Source organism: Gopherus evgoodei, chromosome 12 (assembly GCF_007399415.2).
Source record: "Gopherus evgoodei ecotype Sinaloan lineage chromosome 12, rGopEvg1_v1.p, whole genome shotgun sequence".
Classification (NCBI taxonomy): Eukaryota; Metazoa; Chordata; order Testudines; family Testudinidae; genus Gopherus; species Gopherus evgoodei.
The window spans coordinates 20919085-20941808 of NC_044333.1; positions in this window are offsets into that span (position 1 = coordinate 20919085).

Below are 22724 nucleotides of genomic sequence, written 5' to 3' on the forward strand. Positions count from 1 at the left end.
TTGTCACAGGCTGTTTGCAGACCAGGCAGTGCATTGGTTTGCACTCAGGTCATGTTTTCAAGCTTTTCTTCACAGCCACATGGGCTAGACACTTAAAAAAATAAGTAAAGATTGTGAACCTCAGTACATGACTCTAGGATTTGGGACCTTAGGTATGGCTCTATGGTGCCTATGCCTCATTCCAGCCCAGAAGTACTCGTTAGCTGCCTCTACATAGAGATAAGTGACCCAATTTCTTTAGAGATGCTGAACCTCCATAGTTTCCATTAACTTCAGTGCCATTTATCTAAGTGCCTTAATATGGATGTAAGGTACCCAAATTTGAAAATGTTGGCCTCTCGCTCCTGACTAGCGTATCAAGCAATAGCAAATCTGATCATCTCTACTTTCTGGGCCAGGTCCTCAGCTAGCATAAATCAATGTAGCTCATCTGAAGGCAATAGAGCTAATCTGAGTTACATTAGCTAAGAATCTGGCCCTATGTGCTCTGGTGTGGCACAGGATTTCACAGCATTTACTGAACAGTCTTGCATAATGTTATGAAGATGGTTTATTATTTATACAGTTGCATGGGGGTTTATGGTGCTTTACAGACAAATATGGTGCTAGATCCCAGATCCAAGGAGCTTACAATCAAATTTTGACATAAAACATCAAAGCATAACTATAAACAGGTGGATGGGGATGGTTAATGGGGGAATGAGAGTTACAACACTTGCACTGAAAAAAAGAAAATTCCCTCTGATACTTGCACCTTGTCAACTGCTGGGAACTGACCACATCCACTTTGATTGAATTGTCCTCATTAGCACTACAAAAAGTAACTTTCCATCTAATATTAACCCCCTCTTGTCAACTGTTGGGAATGGGCTACATCCACCCTAACTGAATTGGCCTCATTAGCACTGATCCCCTGCCTGGTAAAGCAACTTCCATCTTTTCATGTGCTGTATATTTATACCTGCTTACTGTATTTTCCACTCCATGGTTCTGATGAAGTGGCTTATATCCCACAAAAGCTTATGCCCAAATAACTTGTAGTCTCTAAGGTGCCACAAGGACTCCATGTTGTTTTTACCGATACAGACTAACAATGCTACCCCTCTGAACACTTACATAGTATCAGACCCTGCTTATCAACACTTTCATAACTGTCTCATGGAAACAGACTTTGTCATGAAAAGTACACATACCTTTTAAGGAAAAAATGTTTTTACTGATCTCTCAGAATATGCAGTTGTTGAGGAAAATAAATAAAGCTCAAGAAAAATCTGAAATGCATGCCTGGTGCAAATACATTGATATAACAAAACTGTTAACCTACATGAAAACAACTAATAGTACTACCAGTTACAATCCAAAGAACAAGACTGCCTTGGTAGTCCAGGAAATAGTTAAGGGTTTTTTCTCCCAGCTTTGACAATTATGTTATCACACACGTACACAAAACAACACATTCCTACTTAATAAGACCGTCTCTTCTTTATTTTTAAATAAAAACTTAAAATGTGGCATGATAGTATGGTACCATATATTCCCTCTTGTACTGTAAACTTTTTATTTTATGCTTTTCTTAAGTCCCTGTAGCTGTCCATCCTAGTCTCTGGCTGTTTTATGTATATTAAAATACATATATCCAATAATATAAAGGACTTTCTGTTTCTCAATAAACATCTGCAAAGCCCCTCCAACATTTAGCCCACCTCTTCCTCCAAGAAAAAAGTTGTCCTGTAAAAGCCTATACTCCTATAGGTTGCTGTGTCCCCATAGCAGTGATTCCCAGCTGGTTTTCTGATGTCACATTCAGAGAATTCTTTTTTTGTTGAACATGTTGATAATAACTTCACGATGCTATACTGCCTGGCTGCACTTCTGAGTAATGCAGAGAGAAGGAAGCAACATTTCTAGCAACACAAGTATTGTGCTGTAATGTGTCATCAAAATATTGATAATAAATCATAGGCCTTATGCAGTGCTACATATCCTGTGATTTGAAATGTCAAAAAGGAACTATTAAGCTTCCAATTTGGTATAAAATAATCACAGTAAAATAGGTGGACCTGTCAAGTTGTTAAAAGATAATGCTGAAATACACTGTGCTCTGCACAGCAGTGGGGCTGTCAAAGACAGGAAATATTGGAATGTGGAAAACAGGCAGCCAGACAAATCCTTTGCCTTGTAGCATTGTGAAAATAACTTGCATTTTAATGTTTCCATCTTGATTCTACACTGGGAAGTATGGGCCAAAAATATTATGCAGAAATAGACAATCTGTTGGAAATGGTTGTGTGATCTGTATTACAGATGTACAAAGAAATGGTGTGGTGGTGTTTTTTAAAAAGGCACTGAGGCAAATTCAGTTTTATTTTAAACTAATCTTTAGGGTTCATTTACAGTGCAATGAAATGGGTCAGAAGACTTGACAAGAAGGAGCAAAAAGTTTCAGCTTCTTCCTACAAAATTACAAAGTCACCCTTTTATTATCAATTGCCATAAATCTCCACAGCACACTTAGCAGCCAGAACATTGTAATCCTATTTTTGATTTGCAATGGCAAAAAGATCACTGATCAATCCAGTAAGTAAACCATCTACAAATAAAATACAAGGCATCAATTTTTGTTTTCTAGTCTTATTATTAGGTGATGTGATAGCAGCACCAGCTGAGAGACCAGGTAACAGATTTCTTAGACAAAGGAAACACAGTGGATCTAATTTACCTTGATTTCAGTAAGACATTTGATATGGTTCCACATGGGGAATTATTAGCTAAATTGGAAAAGATGGGGCTCAATATGAAAATTGAAAGATGGATAAGGATCTGGTTAAAGGAGAGACTACAGTGGGTCGTACTGAAAGGTGAACTCTCAGGCTGGAGGGAGTTTAGTAGTGGAGTTACTCAGGGATCAGTTTTGGGAGCAATCTTATTTAATCCTTTTATCACTGACCTTGGCACAAAAAATGGGAATGTGCTAATAAAGCTTGCGATGACACAAAGCTGGAAGGTATTACCAACACCGAGAAGGACCGGGATATCTGGATGATCTTGTAAACTGGAGTAATAATAATAGGATGAAATTTAATAGTGAAAAGTGCACGGTCATGCATTTAGGGTTTAATAACAAGAATTTTTGTTGTAAGCTGGGGACGCATCAGTTGGAAGTAACAGAGGAGGAGAAGGACCTCAGAGTATTAGTTGGTCACAGGATGACTATGAGCCACCAATGTGATATGACTGTGAAAAAAGCTAATGCGGTCTTGGGATACATCAGGTGAGGTATTTCCAGTAGAGATAAGGAGGTGTTAGTACTTTTATACAAGGCACTGATGAGACATCATCTGGAATACTGTGTGCAGTTCTGGTCTCCCATGTTTAAGAAGGATGAATTCAAACTGGAACAGGTACAGAGAAGGGCTGCTAGGATGATCCGAGGAATGGAAAACCTGTCTTATGAAAGGAGACTCAAAGAGCTTGGTTTGTTTGGCCTAACTGAAAGAAGGCTGAGGGGGGAGATGTGATTGCTTTCTATAAATATATCAGAGGGATAAGTACCAGGGAGGGAGAGGAATTATTTAAGCTCAGTACCAATGTGGACACAAGAATAAATGGATATAAATTGGCCATCAGAAAGTTTAGACTTGAAATTAGACAAAGGTTTCAAAACATCAGAGGAGTGAAGTTCTGTAACAGCCTTCCAAGGGGAGTAGTGGGGGCAAAAGACATATCTAGCTTCAAGACTAAGCTTGATAAGTTTATGGAGGCGATGGTATAATGGGATAGCCTAAGTTTGGCAATTAATTGATCTTTGACTATTAGTGGTAAATATGCCCAATGGCTTGTGATGGAACGTTAGATGGGGTGGGATCTGAGTTACTACAGAGAATTCTTTCCTGGGTGTCTGGCTCGTGAGTCTTGCCCACATGCTCAGGGTTTAGTTGATTGCCATATTTGGGGTGGGGAATTGGCAGAGACTCTGGGGGGGTTTCACCTTCCTTTGCAGCATGGGACATGGGTCATTTGCAGGTTTAAATGAGTGTAAATGGTGGATTCTCTGTAACTTGAAGTCTTTAAATCATGATGTGGGGACTTCAGTAACTCATCGAGAGGTTAGGGGTCTGCCACATTGGTGGTTACCTTAAATAACTCCTCTTCCTGTCTGGTATTTATTTAACCCAATCATATCTCCCCTAGGCTTTCTTTTGGTTAGGGTAAACAAGTCAAGCTCTTTGAGTCTTGTAAGGTAGGTTTCCCTCTGAACATCCTAGTAGTCCTTCTATGCACCTGTTCCAGTTCGAATTCATTTTAAAGATGGGAGACCAGAATTGCACACTGTATTCCAGATGAGGTCTTTCTGATACCTTGTATAATGGTACTAACACATCTCTGTCACTGCTGGAAGTACCTCACCTGATGCATCCTAGGACTGCATTAGCTTTTTTTTAATGACCATATAACACTGGCACCTCACAGTCCTCCTGTGATGGATGAATAAACCCAGGTCTTTCTCCTCCTCTGTCGCTCCCAAGTGATAAGTCACATGCTCACAGCAAAAATTCTTGCTCTTAGTCTCTAAGTGCATGACTTTGCGCTATTAAATTTCATCCCATTTCTATTGCTCCCATTTTCAAGGTCATTCATATCTTCTTGCATGATATTCTGGTCCTTCTCTTTATTGGCAATACCTCCTAACCTTGTGTCACCTGCAAATTTTTGTGCCAGCCCTTTTTGTGCCAATGTCATTAATAAAAAATGTTAAATAAGATTGTCCCCAAGACCAATTCCTGAGGGACTCCACCTGTAAACCTTCCTTCAGCCTGTCAGTGTGCCTTTCAGTATGACCCATTGTAATTTCCCATTTAACCAGTTCCATAGCCACTTTTTTCAATTCTTATATTAATCCCCATCTTCTCCAATTTAACTAATAATTTCCCATGTGAAACTGTATTAGTGAAATCCAGATGGATTTTGCATTTCCTTTGTCTAAAAAGTCCTCCTCAAAGAAGGAGATCAGGTTGGTCTGGCATGGCCTTTACCTTTTGTAAAACCATGTTGTATTTTATCCCAGTTACTATTTACCTCCATCGTTAACTATTTTCTCTTTCAAAACTTGTTCCAAGACTTTGCATACAATAGAGGTCTAACGAATAGGCCTATAGTTTCCTGGAACATTTTACCAATTCTCTAGCCATAAGGTATGACCTCTGTTTACAGATTCATTAAAAATCCTTGTGATTGGACTTCTAATTTTGTGTGCCAGTTCCATTAATATTCTTGGATGGAGAATTTTTTGGGGGAAATTTTTATCAAAAAATGGGTTCCACTGTTTCTCAGAGATTAAGGGAAAATGTCCATATTGAAAAAACAGAAAAAATCTTAACAATTTTGTTGAGTAGCTCCAGCATCCATACTTTGAACCTGGAACTTGAAATTTGGCAGGGGAATTGCCCGGGTGTTAGGGATGTGCCTTTTGCTGTTCCTATGATTATCTACCCAAATTCAGCCAAGTTATAAACCTGGGGGAAAAATCTCAGTTCACACATGCTCAGTAGATATTTATTTGGCAGCTAAATTCTCAGAAAATTCTACTTGTACTGTAGGGTGACCAGATGTCCCGATTTTATAGGGACAGTCCTGATTTTTAGGTCTCTTTCTTATATAGGGTCCTATTACCCCCCACCCGGTCCTGATTTTTTACATTTGCTGTCTGGTCAGCCTATTGTACTGGGTGTGCTGCTGCCAGCCTCTCTGGCACTGAGCACCAGAACTGAGAGCAGGAATACTGTATCTCCCCTGTTCTCTTTCCCCCCCACCCCCCACTGGCACAGAGCCAACGAGGAGATGGAGCAGATATTCTGGACTGAAATGCAGTGGGGCCAAAATCTGGACTTTACACAGAGTGAGGCAGAGTTCCTGTGGAAAAACCATTTGTGGTAGTAAATTAAAATTGTATCATGATTCCTATACACAAGGGAGCTGAATTATGGTTGCAGGGACAGCCTTCATTCTGGCATTTCTTAACGTCTGAGTGCTTGTCTTTGCAACCTTTTGTTCTTTTAACATAGTTGTTTGATGTGAGATGCACATTTTAACCTAGTCTCAATAGAAGAGTGTTTCAGTTAGATTTCTAGTTTGTTCAGTACTGAAAGTTTTAAGATTGGCTCTTTTTAATCATTTGTCTCCCTCCCTTAAGGTAGCTTTCACTCCACTCTTCCTCCAGAACATCCATCCAGTGCAGTTTGTCCTTCTACCTACCCCACATATTCCTAGTACTGGCTTGTTCCAAGGCAGGTGCAGACCTTATAGCAATAGTTTTGTGTATGAGGTACTTAGAGGAAACACCAGGTCCTGAACCTTGTGCTGTGTTTGTGGCATACAGTTTTGTTGGTGTGTGTGCCACTCTTAGGTGGGCATCTGTTCTATACTCCTCTACACATGCTGCTAACAGTTTAGCAACTGGCATAGCCGAAAGGTAATTAAATGTTGAGTCTTGCATTTGCTCTAGCCTCTTAGCATTAATTGAATCACCATAATATGCTGGTTTGTGCTTGATACAATGTGGTAAACCAACTGACTTTTTAGTTTTGATTTTTGTAGTTTAGCACTTTCTTCATATGATGCTGCTTCAAGATATGTATGTGATGTATACTTTTTTATCTGTCTATGCCATAAAACTATGCTGTATGCTCTCTAAATGCAGCTGCATTTTTAACCACTTCAGAACAGGCATTTTGTAATTAAAAAGTTGAAAAGGGTTCATCTGGGGTATTTTTCAGAAATCCTGTAATTTTTACTTACTAATCAGTAAGCTCATGGAAGGTTGAGCTGCAAAATATTTCTCCCTAAATTTTCCCTCCTCTCATGTACGTGCTTTGATTTGTTATTGCGGAGTTGCTGTTGGTTTCCTAGGACTTTAGTCTTACCAAAACACAGTTATGCAGACTTTGCAAACAGACCTACGTTAAGGGCTTCGTTCAGCCTCTTCCAAGCTAGAGCCACAATAAGAAAGGGGAGGAGGAACAGGGTTGGAGTCCCGGTGCCTGGAGAGGTTGTGCCTTTCATAGATATACAGGCTTTGGTGTAGGGGAGCACAGGGAGATACACCTCTTCAAATGTAGCAAGTACTGTCTCTCAGCCAACTTTGGTTGCTACTGAGGCCTACAGTACAATCAGGCTCGGCTAATACTCCCCAACTCCATGGAAACTGATTATGGCTGCCTGCAAGGAGGGGAAAGGTTATGAGAACCTCCTGTTTTTCTATTGCACCATTCTGTTGAACTCATTTAAAATGAGAACCTGGTTTGCCTGGATCCCTGCTGTATGTTGGGGTAGCTTTTGAGATCTTCTCCACTTAATAACCTCCAAGACCTTATTTACTTGATTCCCAAGAACTCAGCTCCTCTTCAAACTTCTCACTGAGGTTTCTTTATTGGCATCAAATGAAACTACACGTGAGCTGATTAAGCCAAATATAGGGGGTGGGTTCAGGGCATACTGTATATTCAAAGTTACACAGCAAACTCCTTCCTTTATATACATTTACACATTATGTTGCATTTACTATACATTGTATCACAAGCTTTGGCATTGGCTTGATCACTTTGTAGGAATCGATTCCTGTACAGCATGCACTATCTATGCACAATTTACTCTTTGCCTCAATTTATGTTCCAGACTTGGCTTATCTTATCCATTGTTATCCTGTCCATTGTAAATGGTTCCCTGGCTAGTCCCCCTTATTTTAGCTAGAAGAGACATTCTGTTTCTAGCCTGATGATCCATTTACCTCCCTAATCCTATCTCCAAGAAATAAGACCTCATCCATGTCGAATTACTCATGTCAAGCTAGGCCTACGTTCTAGCCACTAGACAGCAGCACCCATTAGAAAGGAATTGTGCATTTATTATTCACCATAAAATGAAAAATATATTCTAATTGGGCAGCATGGTAATCTCCCACTGCATTGCATCAGATGTCTCCCAGTGCAAAAAAAACAAATCAGAGTTTGAGAATTTGGTCAGATCAAGAGACTTTACAGTGTGACAACTAATCCTATGTAGTTTAATCTAAACTGATACCTGAAATTATATTGCAGCACATATTTTAAAAGATGCCACTTCTCCTGAAGAATATAAAAAAATCACAGCATATACCATAACATGGTATTTATTATGGCTGGGCATCTGGATACAGTCTCATTTACAGGTGTTCCGATCACCACAGTGCACTTCTGAGGTGTCATTACCTGCAAATGTTGTGCAAAGGCTCTGAGTGAAATGCAATTTTAAAAGCCAATTTGAATGCAATGTAACAAGCCAGTTTGTCTAACATTATTTAAATGATAAATATGGTAAACACAACAAATATAACACTGTACAAGTTGCACATCTTGTGTTTCAGGAATAGATTTTATATACAATTAACATCTATGTAATGGCTTCAGTTCCTTTAGAAATCCATCAAAACACTATACCAGTCAAATTGATGAAGGTTCCTTCAATAGAGATGGAGCATGCTCCTATCACTAAATGCAACACTAATTGTTACATAGTTTAGAGAACTGCTAGACTCCAAATTCTCTCACCCACATTTCCAACATTTGTTCTTAATCACAACCAAGCAATATGTTTACAAGCATTAATTTGTTTTGTTTTTTATTTTAAAAAAAAAATACTTGTTACTCCAGATCAAGTTATGCTTTGGAAATTTTTCTTGCAGTTCAAGTCTGAATGTTCAAAACTCTAGCTGCTCAAATGCACATGCAAAAATGTGTCAGCAATTATCACATCTTATGCAAATCAGATATTTTGGGTGAGCAAATGACCATGTAGATCTGAGGTGTTAAACAGAGAGGGCAAAAGCAGAAGTGGCCTCAGCAAGTGATGTTAAATGCAACAATAAGGAACTGAAAAAAATTAAAATGTAGTTACAACATAAATGCTGTATTCTCTCCTTCATCTCAGTTCAATCATCCCCCTGACATCAGCGGGAGATCTGCTATGGATTGAGAGCAGTACAGAGTCCAGAATTTATATCACATGCCTCATAATTAAACATGACACCCATGCTCTGGCTGGTCACTTGGGTGCCTACTTTCTCTCACTGAATATGATCCATCAAGTGATCCATCCCCTGTGCAAGTCCCCGGACAATTACAGAGTACACATTTTGAAAATCAAGTCCCAAATACCATTTGATTGTGCACAGCCACTTGCATGAAGCCTATGCACCACCCTTTGAACAATTTTATTTTCATATTCATAAAACCCTTTATCAAAACATTATGCCAACAATATGAATATCCATTCCTTTTTTAGATAGGACTATGCTATGCAGGGATCAAGTCTTCATATGGATGCCATTTAAAGCTCTCAGCGTGTCTTTCCTGGAGATGTCTGCCACGAGTCTACATCAAAAGTAAAATTAATTGTCTGTACATGTCAAATTATCTTGCACATACTGTATACAGAACTGAACCCAATTTGGAACTCGGGTTATTATGAATGTTTTTTATTATTTTAATGGGACTTCTTCATCTTATTCTAAGCAAACAGACAGACAGCAACAGCCTTTAATGTCTTAACTATTAAACTGAAAAGTGGATGTAACATGATAAAGTTGCATTTAGGATTTGAGTTTGTAATCCAGAGAATGTCTCTTAAGATTCTCTATTCTACCCAAATACAGGGTGAGAAAGAATAGGACTGATGTGAGACAGCACTGCCATTAAAATCTATCTGAAATCCTCCAATCCTTTTGCTAAAGACCACCTTATCTGTTCCTATCCCTGTTCATTCGCTAACTCTAAAAATAAATGGTTTCAAAATGCTGGCACATATGGTTTAAAATGAGAATAATAAAAAGGTAAAATACTTCAGCACTTGCATTCCTAACATATTATATCAATATGTTCCACTTTAATAGAGATCATGAAAACTAAAGAGGGGAAAAGACCTGTTAAGTCATCCCGTTCATCCCCCGCCAATGCATAACTGATCCCTGCAGTCTTCTCACTAATACTTTGTACATGTATTTTCAGTTTGTCTCCCTCTGAGGAGGCTAGTGACATCTTAAAGCTGGGAAGCAAAACTTGCATATAAATTGGGGTTCAGCACAGCAACTGGTGAAAAGTAAAACCATACCATATCTGACTTAGAAATGATAGGTGCTGCGTCCCTCAAGAAACCCTACATTGAGGACTCATTATGAGAAGATGACAACTACAGTAAGAAAAGAAAACAGCTAAGATCCTGATGCTTTCCCCGACTGAAGCAATTGAGAATTTTTCCATTGACTTCAGTGGCAGCAGAGTCTGGCCCTAATTTCTAAAGATCTTGATGCTGACTCTATTGTAAGGATTTTATGGACCATTCATCATATATACGAGTCTTACAAATCCCTCTGTGTATCCCTGATACTGAAGTAGACTGGCTATTTTAAAAGAGAGACAGAGAGAGAGAGAGAGAACCAGGTTACCATCCCACTGAAGAGTTTTCATCATCTATATGATGAAAGACTGAAACATGGATAATCCTGTTTTGTTTTGATACTAATTATGGAATGTATTCTTTGCTGGTGGTTTACCTGAATGTAATGGAATGCCTTTCCAGAGCTGCTTGGTGTTTCATTTCTTCCCTTTATCAGCATGAAGTATTTAAACTGAGCTCTTTTTTATCTTTGGACACTGGCCCTATGTCAGAGAGAGAGAGTAATTAGAGCCTTCTCCATAGAAAGGAAGCTTTTTGTTCTTTGTAAGAACTGTGCCTTTTTAACAAAGCAGCTGAATAAGGCTTTGTTAAATTGTAAACAGTCAGATGTGTAATCAACTATTCAAAGTCGCAAAGCCTGTATGAAATAAATACAGATGACATCTGCTTGTCCAATACATTTGCTGAGGGTCTGGATGGTAGAGATCAGACTAGCTCAGCACACCAATATGATTTATTGTATAATATTTTAACGTTTGTAATGAGTTTGTGGCTTCCTGAGAACAAGGACTATACAAACTAAGTCCATCAAAGAAAGACATAAACAGCCAGATTTTGAAAGGGGCCTCAGCATAGCTTCAGTTGCAGCGTGTGCAGTCACTTGCACTCCTGCTTACCCTCTAGATGTCCATGAAGATGGATTTGGCACAAGTGATGGTATGCTGAAAATTGAGGTACAAATAACTGTATATGCAAAATCGAGTATGCATAAACAGATTAGTTTTAAAACCATCCTTTACAAATTCCATATAAACAGAGATGATAGAATAAATTCAAAGCAAATCCTGAAAATGTACAAAACTCATTTTTATTAATGTTATTGTTATTTAATGTTGTATTACATTTTAAGCATCAACAATGTGCTCAGTGGTATAAAAGAAACACAGGCAATCTCTGCCCTATATTGAAATGAATAGGCCCATGCTTGTAGTTCTGAGACAGAATCAGTACCTAAAAATAGAGGTAATGATCCCAGTATCCTGGCCAAATTCCAGCATGGGTAATTATTCCCCTAAATTCTTCCTGCTTTCCAGTGTATTTTGAGTGTTGTCACTTGCTGTGAACTCGTGACTAACGGGCTGTGTTTAGGTGTGAATGATGAGATTCCAGTGTTTTCCTGCAGCCTGGGTTACAACAATCCTACAAATGGGTCTCTGCAGGACGACTGGTTCCTGCACTCCCATCTGTCCTGGACCCAATTGCAGGACTGGGGTCTACATTGCTTTAGGTACCACAAGTTCCTGTGGGATGAAACAATTTGTAAACATAACTCATTCTGATTTCCTGTGTTTTCAGACTCTCTAGCATTTTAATGTTATAGGCCTGTGTTAAATGTTATGCTTTTAAATTTTAAATGGATCTGTAATAGTGTATGTGCCTGTACATATATATCCATGTATTATAGGTAGTCCTGGCAGCAATGTTTATATTAAGGTTGCCTAACACTTTCCGTTAGACGCTGTTTTCCACTCATTGTGACTGCCCCCTACTTGAAGAGTTCAGGCTCCAATTTTCTATGCTGGGTGTCCACCTTGCTTTGAAAAGGTGGTTTTTTTTTTGGTTGTTTTTTTGTTTTTGTTTTGTTTTTGTTTTTTTAGCTAAAATGGTTCAGCCATTGTGGAGAAGGAAGCTATGGGAAAGGACATTGTTTTGCCAATGTTACTGCTTACATCCATTTCACTGAGAATTTTCTTCAGCTCTAGACACTGGTGCAGGGACTTGAAACTCTGCACAGGGGCTTCCCTAGTGTCAGGGATGTACCTTTTGTCATTTCGAAGAAAATCCACTATGACAGGGTCAGGCCAGATGGCTACAGGAGAGTGTTAGAAGGCAGATATATTAGTCCCAGATTAAGCAGGTCTCTTTTCCCTGGGTAAGGTAACAGGGGCAGTTCCAGAACAAGCAAGAACTTGCTGGAACCAACTAAGGCAGACAGGCTAATTAGGACACCTGGAGCTAATTAAGAGGAAACTGCTAGAATCAATTAGGTCAGGCTGGCTAATCTAAGCTCCTGAGTTCAAAAAGAACCTAACTTCAGTTTGTAGCATGCATGTGAAGAGCTGGGAGCAAGAGGCACTAGGAGCTGAAAGTGAGAAGGCATGTTGCTGGAGAACTGAGGAGTACAAGCATAATCAGACACCAGGAGAAAGGTCCTGTGGTGAGGACAAAGAAGGTGTTGGGAGGAGGCCATGGGGAAGTAGCTCGGGGAGCTGTAGCTATTGAGCAACTGTTCCAAGAGGCACTCTAGACAGTTGCAGTCCACAGGGAACCCAGAGTAGTGGGAGGTTTGTGGGGAACCTGGGCTCACTCAACTCCTGATCAGACACAGGAGGCATTGACCTGGACTGTGGGCTCTACCAGAGGAGAAAGTCTGTGGGCTGTTCCCTGACCCACATGGTGAATCTCTGAGGTGAACAAATCCACCAATAAGTGTAAGACCCACCAGGATAGAGGAGGAACTTTGTCACACCCAAATCTGGCCAAGTTATAAACCCCTGTGGGGGAATGACAGTTCTCACATGCTTTATAGAAGCTTGCACTGAATGAGGTACAGAACCCTCTGGAAACATTAGTGTTTTATCCTGTAGTTAAATAGTGTATCACAAAGCATATACACCAGGGAACTGAATTAAGGTTGCATGGGCATTTCCGAACTTTTGGGTGATTGACATTTCAACCTTAATGTTCTTCTAACATAGTGTTTTGTGTGTAATATCTATTTAGATCAGCACATTCCAGTAATGATTTTTGTTCTTGCATTCCTAAACTTCAAAAAAACCTATTTTTTTAAAATCTAAACAATTTTTTTTTCAAGATTGAGCCCTTGCATGCCAACTTTCAGCCTGGAGCAAATTTTTTATGACTAAATTATGAACCCCGATAAGAACTGTATAATAGTATCAGAGGGTAGCCGTGTTAGTCTGGATCTGTAAAAGCAGCAAAGAATCCTGTGGCACCTTATAGACTAACAGACGTTTTGGAGCATGAGCTTTCGTGGGTGAAGTGGGTATTCACCCATGAAAGCTCATGCTCCAAAACGTCTGTTAGTCTATAAGGTGCCACAGGATTCTTTGCTGCTTTTAACTGTATAATAGTTTGTGTTGGCACTTCCAACTCCAACAGAGCAAATGCTCAACTATCACAAAGAGAGAACATATACCAATGTCAAGAGTCAGGGACTGACCCATAACTCATGAGAGAGAAAGCATTAAGGGAATTACAAAATGTAAATCCCTTGTAATTTTCTGTATCTCATATTATACAATCATATATTCCTGTAATATATTTGATTTGACTTTCTAGTTGTGCTTTCAAAAATCATATATAAAAAGCCATCTGAGCCTAATTTCATTGATCATTTTTCTTTTTTGCACTCATTGGGTTTCTTAGCCTTCTTGTCACTTGTGGGCTTTCAGAATTGTATTTTTTACTTTGTACAGTCATAAGTTTTCCTATTTGAATGTCAGCCATATAAGAAAAACATTTCAAATGTATGTAGCAACTTGAATATTGAACCTGGAGTTTTGAAAGTTTTCCTAGTTGGTTTCATACCTTGGGTGAGTAGGGTGAGCAATGGAAATTATTGGGAAACATATGCTAATCACTAGCAAATAGTATTTTTTCTAAATGTCTGTTTCTCCATTTGAGACTGGAAAATAAAAAGGGAAAAACTACAGGTGCCATTTTTATATTTCTTCTCTTCACGGGGGATTTCATTTCAGTGGTGAATGAAGTGCACCCCATGTGTAGTCTGAGTATCAGTGAATAGGTCTGGTTCTCCAAGGTCCAGAGAGCTCTCAGCTCCCACCAAGTGCTCAGTACTGTGAAGGATCTGTCCAAAGTATGCAAAGAACGTTGGGAACCTTTTGAGGTGAAAGATGTTGGTATAAATGTAAGCTAACTATGCTCCCTAGCCTATTAAGAAATGACAGGGAGAGTCAAGGAGGAGGTCTCAATGGATAGAGCACCAATTATTGTGGTACCTCAGCACTTTTAACATGAAATAAACACAAGTCTGTCTCTTTCAGCTTTGCCACTTGGAACAAGCCTAGTGATTATTGGGGTTTATTATTTGTAGGTATAGGGATACCACTGTAATTAGGTGGATTGTTATGGAAAAGCTAAATCATAGAGTAGGATTTCTAGGAAGATAGTTAGGTAAGGGAGAGGATTCTCCTTCCAGTCAGGTACTTAGCTGAAATGAGATTCATACTGTACACCTTTGCTTTGGATTTTGGTTGAGGAAAGCCCTACTGCATTTGTGTTCATGACATTCTTTATGTATGCCATACAGCCTGCCATATGCAGATGTTTGGACATGCAAAATCCTTTCCTTTCCAAGATGGTCTGAAAGGCAACCTGGTGCGGGGGAAGAGGGATTTAAATTCAAAGGTACTGAAAAAAGTTTCCATTTCACAGCTACCATGTTGTCATAACATATATTGGATAAGAACTTTAAAATGTAAGGCCTTTATTCTGAATTGTTATTAATGGTCTCTTGCCAGTTTTCATAAGAGTTTGCTCCATTACCCTGTGACTGATGAGTAGCATGTTATATTTCATTTGTCCACTTGGCTGGTGGCCTCCACAGTAGAGGTGTCTGCAGTTCTCTGATGTGTGGGAATCACTCTGGCAAGAAAGGAATTATCCATGTATAAAGCAGAATATTGTGTCATGACTGCACTGTTCTTGGCATGAAGCACATTTTTAAACTGAAGAGGACATCAGTTTTTCCCTCTTTTTTTACATTTTAATCAAAAGAATTGTCCTAACAAACTAGACTTGACCGTATCCTGAGTGTTCCTTATGATATCGCCATCCAGCACCTAACAATGGTTTTATGGCAGTTACAGAACAACTGAGTCCGTAAGTGTTTTTTGTTTGTTTTTTGGTTTTGTGTTTGTTTTTTTACAAAAATGTTTTGTCCTGAAATAAAATCTCTAACAAACAAGCTTATACAAATAAAGGAGGGCAGAGATGTGAGTTCTTGTAGGGAAATGGATTGTTTTTCTGTGTAAGTTATCAAATACTCTGGCTTAAAAAAGAAGCAGAAGAACATAGACAAATTGTGAACAAGAGTCTGATGATAGTAAAAGCCATGCTGCCACCCAGGAACAACGCTTTATTGGCTGAGACAATAAGGTGATGGGAATTCTGTTAAAAGTTAGAGATTTCCCCACTGCCCCCGAATTTGCAGAGTTTCTATAGACAGTTTCAATTTTAATTTTATTTTCTTCTACTCTTAAATTTTAATGTCAGAGATCATAAGACAAGACATATATAGGGTCACTCAGCAATATTTATTAGCTTATTAAATTGAATTATTCCTACTGGACTAAGAGAAACCTGTAAAATTCCACAAGCTAACCCACACAAGTACAGCGCTGGGTAGTGGCAGATTCACTTTTCTTCTGTGTGTTAGGCTTTCCTGTAGTTCTTATTGACAGTGACTTATTACTGTCTAGAGGTTTTATGGAAATACATTAATACTTGCAGCAGTATCCTAATGCTGTGCTCTTTCAAGTGAATAGAGCATCAGAATGTGCAGGGGTGACTCTAGGTATTTTATCTCCAAGCACGGCAGGCAGGCTGCCTTCGGCTGCTTGCCTGCAGGAGGTCCCGTGTCTCGCAGATTCGACGGCAGCCTGCAGGAGGTCCGCCGAAGCCACGGGACCAGCGGACCCTCCACAGGCATGCCGCCGAAGGCAACCTGCCTGCCGCCCTCGTGGCAACCGGCAAAGCGCCCCCTGTGGCTTGCCGCCCCAAGCACGTGCTTGGGGTGCTGCTGCCTGGAACCGCCCCTGAGAATGTGGTAAATAAGCATGTTAACTGAACGTGGGGACAGTGTGGTGCATTGGAGGGTCAGCTCAGGGGGCCTAACTTCTCCTCTTGACTTTAGCACTGACTCATTGAGTGATGTTGGGAATTCGTGTCATCTCTCTGTGCCTGTTTCCTTATCTGTAAAATGGGGGACATTGGTACTTCTCTACTTTTGTAACTAGAGCATAAATTCAGTAAATGTTATAATAATAGGTCTCTGGTACCACTAGCAGTGGTACCAGTTTGCTGTTAAACTGAGATTCTCTCTCTCGCGCGCTCTCCCTCTCCCTCTCCCTCTCCCTCTCCCTCTCCCTCTCTCTCTCAGTATTTGGGCTGTACTTGGGTGGAGTGCAGAGAAGCTGTAGGGGTGAAGTCCCGCACTCTGGATTACTCACATATATACATTTAGGTGCGTGCATAAGCATTTGCAGAATTGGGCCCTGGATCATTCTGGAGGTTACAGTAAACTCTGCTAGGTATGTAATTGCTCAATGCGTGGATTCCCCACCTCCACAGATTTCTATTATCACAGCTTATAGTTCAGTTACAGTTTTTTGTTCTCCTGCCACGTAGGAGTATGTTGAGTGGGAGTCCTTGTGCAAGCCGAATGGGAGGGATTTTTTGTGCACCAACAAATTCCATATTGAAAAGGATCTTTTTATTCTCTTTCAGTGCTATATAGTTTTTGTTTTGCTTGGACATTTACAGTCCCTGTCTCCAAGCGTTCTTCGGTTCTTTATAATGTTTACTGAACTTTTAATCTGCTCTCCACATTTAAAAAACCTCTATTTAAGCCCAGGCATGCTTCCATTCTAGAGCTGCTGTCACGCTATTGTTTTGACTAAATACGAAACAAAATGTGCTCATAAATGACACCTATAGAACTTGAAAAAATACAGAAGCCTACTGTAAGTTTATATTGATCCTATTTTATTGATCTATCACTGATTAAAACCCATAGGAAAGAATGTGTACAGTCAAAGCCACACAATTTCTTATTAACTTACTTTCACAACTTAAAAAAAGAAAAGGAATTGAAAAATGTTTACAATAGAATTTTCTGAATAAAAAATTGATTTATTTTAGGAAGGAATTGGTAATGTAAAAGGAACTTTTTGAGGCTCCCAAATTAATGAGGCTTCTGTTCTGTGAAGTACATAAAATTGCTTCATTCATTGCACTTATAGGGCAGTATAAACCTGGTGGAAGAACATTGTCATTCAGACATCAGTCCTGCTAACCCATTAGGAAAAGCACATCATGCTAATGGCTCTATAGTTAGTCGGTAACAAAAGCCTACAGGAAAATAGATCTGTTTCACAGTTCACTGCTTCTGCAATTTAATCAATATTGTTTTTACTGTCTTTTTTTTTTTTACTGTATCTATAACATCTCTTTCGACAGGAAGTCTAAGTGCCAGCCATAAAATTATGCTCAAGATATTACTAAAAAGACCAGTTAATACTATAGTGGGTCTCAAGTTTGTTTATCCACACAAAGCTCTGGGCTAAATAAGTATTTTCTGTTTCAAATGAAGAATTTTTACTGCTATCTTAAGGCAGTAGTAACGGTAACCTTTTTGCCTTCTCTATGCAAGGGCAGATCCTGCCAGGTGTTGAGTGTTTTGGTAGAGCAATTCAGTATGTGTATGGTTTAGGGTGACCAAACAACAAATGTGAAAAATCAGGACGGGGTGGGGGGGTGGGGGTAATAGGCTATATAAGAAAAAGACACAAAAATTGTGACTGTCCCTATAAAATTGGGACACCAGGTCACCCTACTGTGGTTCAGCTGGGTTATCACAACAGAGGGCTGCTATGGATAAGGGGCCATGGGATCTGAATTTATGTGGATCCCAAGTGGAGCAGTGGATTTCAGCTCACATTTGTATTTCACCACTCCAACTGTACACAGCCCACATTCTCAAGGGGAGGGCAGAAATCTCAATGATAAAGCTTCATCCTCTTAAGCAAAATATAAGTTTGACCATCTCTACAAATATGCAGTATCAAGTAATGAAAGGAGCATGATGGGATTCAAAGGTCTGTAGCAGAAATAGCTAATTATTTTGTAACATTAATAACCAAAATCATATTGCTCTATGTAATATTAAAATCTGAGCTCCCACAAGCTATTATGTATAGTGAGCAACAAAAATGTGCTGGCACAGTGTTGGAGACCCATGATGACATTCTCTACCCCAAGAAGTTTACGGTTGGAAAGACAAAGAGAAGACAAGATACCTGGTATTCTGATTGTCGCTGTCTTTTACTCTGATATGAATCTAGTGTTGAGAAAGTGTTTGCTTCTTCCAGGAGGCATTAAACCAACAAGTCTTTTAGGAAAGACTCATATGAGGAGCGGCTGGGACCTGGATGTACTGAGATCAGAAGATCATTCCATGCTTAGGAGTAGTATGGAAAAGAGGCACAAAGGAGGATATGGGAGATGAATGGGATGAGAAGGGCATGAGCAGGGATGTTGTCAGAAACAAGATCTGGATGGAGGCTGGAGCAGTTCTGCCAGGCTTTGAAGGCAAGGATGAGAAGTGCAAATGTGATATGGGAAGCAAGGAGGAGCCAAGGAGTCAAAGCGAGGGAGTGATGTGGTATGAATAATAGAGAAGAGATCATTTAAGCTGCATTTTGGAGGGACCAAATGGAAGCAATCAGAAGTACTAGAGAGGAGGGGGTTAATGTAGTTATGGAGAGAGAACATCTGGGCACGGACAAGGCAAAAACAAAGACAATTTTCAATATGGTGTAGAGAAGCTGCATAGTTTGGTCAGATTTCTGATGTGTAAGGAGCAGGGGACAGTCAAGATTACCTTACTGAAAGGGTTTTTTTTTCATTCAAATGGTAAATTAAAGCATGGTCCTGTGGATAGGGCACTGGACTGGAACTCGAGATTTCAGTTCTGTTTCTGGCTCTGTCGTGACCTGTTGACCTGTTGTGTGATCTTGAGCAAATCATTTAGACCTCAGTTTTTCCCCCTCTGTAAAATTGAGATAATGATACTTACCTTCTTCTTCTAAAGTGCTTTGGTATATATGCATACGTGAAAGTCACGTATTGGCATAATCCTGCCAATCTAGCTAATCTCTTATGCACATGCTTAGTTTGTAACTTGTGCATACATGTAGAGTGTTCAGCTTCTTGCAGATAGAACCCTAGAAGAGCAAAGAGTTATTTTAAATTCAGCTAGCACTCCAGCTAGCATAACAGTCAGTGCAATTATGGGAACTGTGGAAGAATTATACACAATCATTAAAGTACTTCCACTGTGTAACTCTGCATAACTGTCAGAGAATTTTTAGAAAGGGCCTTTTTCCCCAACCCGGTATGTCTGATGTCTACGTTTTTACAAAGGGCTTTCATAGTCTAAGTTTCTGAAGCTTTCCATTTTCACAATAAAATTTATTCCAACAGAGAGCTTAATTCTAAATTTAAAATAGCTTGTATAAAGAACTTTTAATAAAATAAGGCACAAAAAGTGCAACAGTATATAAGTGCTATTGTATAAAAACAGATGCAGCCATTCTATTAACATATTAGATTTCTTTTGATTTGCAATCCACTCGAAAGTTTTTTTTTTTTTTACTAGCATTTAAAATAGACATCATGTTGGATATCATTTAACGTACTAGTTAAATATAGGTTATTGATTTGTTTTAAAAATCACTTAAGCAAGGATGTGTGAAGGTGAACTTTGAAAAACCACAGGCTAAATGCACAACTGCTTGTTGATTTGCAGAGCTTGCAAAACTATTGATCCTGTGAAGTTTCTTGTCCAGTTGTTTAAACCCATGTTGTGTTTCAAGGACAAATTATTTTTAGAGGGCTTGATACTGCTCCTGTTGAAATCAACAGGAGGCGTCTCTCTGTCTTTTATCTTCAGGCCTGGCTACACTGTCAGCTCTTTAATGTAGCCCCTTGAAGCTGATGGAAGAGAGTTCTCCCATTGGCCTAACTACTCTAGCCCCCGCGAGAGGCAGTAGCTATGTCAGTGGAGCAGCTCTCCCGCCGAATTAGCACTGTCCACACTGGCACTTATGTCTGTGTAACTTATGACACTTCCGACTTATTCACCCCCACTGAGTAACATAAGTTATTCCAACATCAGGTGTAGTGTAGACATAGCCTTATACATCTGCTAGGTATTTAGGCCCAAATGGTGCAAACACTTAAGTATGTGGGCACTTTACTGAGACGAGTTGTGTTATTGACCTAAATGGAAATACACATGAGTAAATTTAAGAACCTTTGGGATCAGGGCTCCCTGCCACTTTTCTCAAATCTTTGGATTTTATTAGGGTTTATCTTTTTCTTTAAAGCGGCATCTCCACGAGTCCTGTGATCATGTGAGAATCTCAACTTTCATTTGTAAACAAAAGTAAGTTTCTGGCCCTCGAGGTTGCAGAGAAAAGCTGGAAAACTTGAACTCTAAAGGCTCAAACATGAAAAGACAAATAAAAAGAATCCAACCATCTGTTTTTTTTTTAATAACTCAGGATTTTGTGGTGGTGGTGTTTTTTGTTTGTTTAAATTCTCAGATTGGCAAAGCAATATTTCACTCACCACTGTGATATTAGTGAGAACAGGATCAGGCCTGAAATATTCTCTAACTAAAGAGGAAACCGTGCTCTGTGCTGAGGTTGAGAGAAACCCCAAAAGCTAAACTGGCAGAAATCTGTTCCCTATGCACTGGATTTTTTCATTAGGATGTTTTTCTCTTTCCTATCCCTGTCTCTGCTCCTTTTTTACCCTGGTGTTTGAGTGAATTCTGTTCCCACTCTGCTCTTATTCCTGCAATCTTACCTTTAGCTTCAGAATGTGAACTCAGTATTGTCTGAGTTGAACTTTCCAACCCAAGTGTCCACTGTAGACTTGTAATTCAGTTAATAAGCTTGTCTATGCCTAGTCAGGAGTGCTCTCACTAGAGCTATCTTGTTAAGTGCCATGGTTTTCAAATGCCATTCTTGATCACCTTATGATACAAAGACAAATACATTATCGAAATGAGAAATTAACTTTATATTGGCCTCTTCCTTTCCTGATCTGAAACTGGTTCTCTTCTGGACCATGTTCCTGAGCATAACGAATTGTGTTACTGCTGTCACTGTGCACGCACACCACCACCACCACTCACCATCTAACAATGTGTCGAGTCCTAAACAGTTTGTACTCTGATTTTATTTTCAGACAAAAAACTCAATTTGCCGCTGTGAGTGCAGAGCCTGAGTTCAAGAATTTGTTCTAGTGTTGTTAGTGCCTAGTATTCTCCTCTGGAGCAGCTTATATATACAATGCAAATTCTGAATCTTGCTTATACTTTCTGTGTATGTCCCCTTAGGCTCCTATCCCCCGCACTAAAGTCCAATAGTAGTTCTAATACTTGTTAACTGGACTGACCCTAGTCCTATTGTTTCCATTTTGCTACGCTTGTTGGTCATCTGTGGTAAAATACACATAAAGACCCATGCACACATGCTAGTAGTCACATTATGTAAAATTCACACAATAAACCAGTCTTCTGCTGAAAAATCCAACACACTTTAATCTGCCATACCAAAAAAAAAAGGCAGCGAGGGGACCTTAATATCGGAATTGAGCCAAAACCAGAAGCTTGACTGCGAAAGCAATCCTATTTCACAGTGGCACAGGTTTGACTCCTGTGATCAAAACCCACTCCTGTGGTCGGTGGGCAAACCTGGCCTCTATAAATGGAACTTTTAATATAGTAAAGATTTGAAATGAGGCGTTCAAGTTGCTGAACAGCCTTTGCTAATGTTTGTGCTAGTCTGTCTGTATGGCTGTACTACTTCTCTTAATTAGTTTGTCTTTAAAACTCTATACAGAAGCATGTCCATTCTTCTCTGTTTATCTATAAAGCTCTTTCAAGACCACCCACAGCAAACTTCAGTCTTTTATGTGCATTCACTGACTGGATATTTGGTCCACAGTGGGTGCCATATCGATGTAAAATTAATGGTAAATAATTTCAACTTAATTACATCTTTTACCACATGCTATTTCGCAATCACTAACACTTACCTCCTAAGTTTACAGAGAGTATTTTGGCATTGTTCCCATCAAAGTCTAGACTGTTCCCATTAAAGTCTAGACAAGTTACCCAGCTAAATGCCAGTTCCATGCTTGAAAATGTAGGCAGTTAATGCATAAAGCATCTGATTAAGCATCATGCTGCTGTTTGTTTTAATAGGAAAGTAACTGTCCTTAAGATGTCAAATAAAATTACATGACATCCTTCCCACTCTAGCTCTTCTTAAAAGCTTAGGATTTCCTATGATCTTACAGGGATGCTTTTAATGGGCTTTGAGTTCATAATGTTATTGCGTGGAAGATAATCTCCATGTGGTGAAGGTGCAGCATGTAGCACTACGAGGACATTGCTTTCT